At 37.7% G+C, this 2,854-nt stretch overlaps 1 long non-coding RNA gene across 1 annotated transcript; it reads right to left on the bottom strand.

Moving 5' to 3' along the window:
- Positions 1–203: 203 nt before the first annotated feature.
- Positions 204–1,643, bottom strand: LOC141787441 (uncharacterized). The gene is made up of 3 exons (XR_012598072.1): positions 1,580–1,643; positions 783–888; positions 204–278 (listed from the first exon to the last, which is right to left on the bottom strand). It is a non-coding gene; the product is annotated as an uncharacterized LOC141787441 (long non-coding RNA).
- Positions 1,644–2,854: the final 1,211 nt, after the last annotated feature.

The raw sequence follows: 2,854 nt of genomic DNA, 5'->3' as shown, positions 1-2,854 counted from the left end.
ACTTTTCAATGATCGACTCGGACACTAACACACGACATTCAATAAGATAAGGCAATAAAGGCCTTTATTTGTCCCACAATAGGGAAATTTGCATCGTAAAATCAGCGAATACAAAAGTGTATAGTGAAAAACATAACAACAATCAATCCAATAGAATAATGAGGGATAATGTGGTATGGGTCACTTAGAGAAAAAAAAAAAAAAAAGGCAGCCCAGTACTGAGTTGGCCTTCTTCACAGTCTTGCTTCTCTGTCTTGCTGTCCTTTGTCCCATCTGCACTGTAAAATAAAACTTGTTATCTTAACTTGGAGAAAAAAAAAAAAAGAAAGAAAAAAAACCTTCCTTATTTAAAAGTGTAAATTTTACAGTGCTGTATTTAAACGTAACAGGATTTTACTGTTAAAATTTGCAAGTAAATTTACAGTAACTTGTGACAGTGTACTGAAGAAAACTCTACTTCCAAGAGCAAAACATGCACTTTTTTTTTTAGGTTACCCCATTAATAGACACAAAAGATTATTCACTCAAATGAATTTCACTGACAACAGTAAATGACAAAATTAACCTTACAACTTAGGTTAATTTAGGTTTATTACAAAAAAGAAGAAGAAAGAAAAAAAGATAAACTCTAAAATGTGTTTTATGTCCACTCCCACCCAGTTACCTTCATTGTCAAGTTGACATGCATTTCCGATTCATGTGGACATAGATCTTTAAGTTGAAACATATTACATCATTGTTTGCATTCATGTTGTTGCTTTTGCAAATTGGCTGACACCTACCAGCCACCATAGCTGAGTCCTCCAGAGTTGTAACTCACTGCAGATCTGTCAAAACGTCATGGATTGGTCACATCACCAAAAGTCTAGGATCATCATATATTAAAAACTGAAAACAGAAAAATCTGGTATCAGAAAAATATGGAGTGTAAAGGGTAATGCCAACAAAAATCAACACAGCTGCGTTTAGTTAAAATAAAGTGAAGTTGTTCTCCCCCTGTCACAAAAGTGTGGATGCACCTCCTTAACTCCAACCTCCATCTTTTTCAGGGTCTTGTCTCACCCTGTCAGGGTTCTATTTTTCATAATCAGCCCAACTTTGCACTTTCCCAACAATTAACTGGCTACTAACTTAACATACAAACAAGTGGCAAAAGATCAATTTATCAAAAAAAAGAAATAAATTAGATCTGTAAATTAGATTATAATTCATTCTAATGCATTGAGGCGGCTTAGTGTTTAGTATAGCTTATGGGATCATTGGGTGTGAGTTAGCTTTAAAACCTCATCCTGCAGGGGTATACATGTCCACTGCAGTAAAATGCTTTATGGTCCTTCACAGTATGGTAGTTTTTTGGTATCCCTCTACCTCTAATCCTGCTGGGTGTGTTTGTGTCTGCTGACAGGTGAAAGTCAGAGAAACTGAATGTTGCAGAAAATAAATGGAGATCAGTAATCTACAGAGGTGAGAAATACACTTTGAATAGAACAGAAAACATTAAACACATCTTAAATAATCTAAAAAATTTAAAGTGCAGAAAGGAGGCAGTAAATCTCTTTATGTTCTGCTTCATCTTTACCTGAGCCTGTCTGTGTTTGTGACCTCACTCAGGCCTTTCTTCAGCCTGAAAGAAGAAGATCAGCGCCTGAAAAAGAGAACAGCTGTCTAAGTTTCTGAGCTGTCAGCTGTTTCTTTGACCTGCAGTACCATATGTACAGGGACAGCAGTCTGGGATCTACAGACTCTGTAGTGTGTCTGACCATCTAATGATATCCATTAGGTATGTTTTGATTGGACTGTATCAAAAAAAAACTTCCTCCACCATGTGGCCCTTCAGGTGACCGGTGTATAAATATTGTAAAGTAGATGTGGCATAGATTAAGCTTCTACTGGATTTTAACAGCAAAAAAGCTCATAGACTGTGGCTTTCATCCTTTTTCTTCATTTTTCTTTTAAGATATTTTCCATCAGTGAAACTGTTCCATCTTCTTCTAAAGAGGGGGGAATTCTGCTTTCCTGTGTTGTAATCATGGATATTAAGTACCAATGCTGGATGTTCAAACTGAGTGTGCGCAGAGTTTCAAACCTCTACATATTGAGATGTTGTAGAAATGTCAGGAGAACCCAAGGGGAACAAGGAGGAGGACCCAACTGCTGTTGAAATAAACACTTTTATCTAAACTAAACTCAAAAAACCCCAAACTCTGACAAAAAAAAAAAAAAGTACTAAGAAATGAACAGGAAAAAAAACGAGAGGCATAGGAAACAAAGGACATGACGCAGGACAGCCAGAGTGACAGCAAACAATGAACCACAAAAAGAACAGGGGACACAGAGACGAGACAGGGGAGTGATCAGCACAGGTGTGAAACAAGACACAGGTGAAACACATGAGGAGCAATCAACAAGGAGGGAAACACAAGGGCTGTGTCCGAAATCACTCCCTATTCACTATATAGAGCACTATGTAGTGAATAGGCCATTTTGTAGTGCTGTCCTTAATCTGATAAGCATGGTCATTCACTATATAGTCCACTCAATGTATCCCACAATGCATTTTGAAAAGTAGTGTATTAGCGATGCTCACTATGTGAGCAATATATACCATCATGCATTTCGGTTCAAACAGAAGAAATGGCCGATTACATGTTTAATGATTACTAATAGCATGAAACAACATTAAAAACTGTCAGAGAATAACACTTAGCTCCCTGTTTAACTTTCGGACAAGCCCGTCTCACAACTTTGAGCTGAGAAACAAACAACACGGACGTTAGCCGTTAAACCAGTGTTTCTCGATTCCGGTCCTGGGGCCCCCCTGCCCTGCATGTTTTAGATGTTGCCTGAATCCAAC

The sequence above is a fragment of the Halichoeres trimaculatus genome, unplaced genomic scaffold, assembly GCF_033239565.1.
Source record: "Halichoeres trimaculatus isolate MK-OKI-2021-1 unplaced genomic scaffold, fHalTri1.1 fHalTri1_scaffold_3, whole genome shotgun sequence".
NCBI classification, from domain to species: Eukaryota; Metazoa; Chordata; class Actinopteri; order Labriformes; family Labridae; genus Halichoeres; species Halichoeres trimaculatus.
This window is presented reverse-complemented; position numbering and strand designations above follow the sequence as displayed.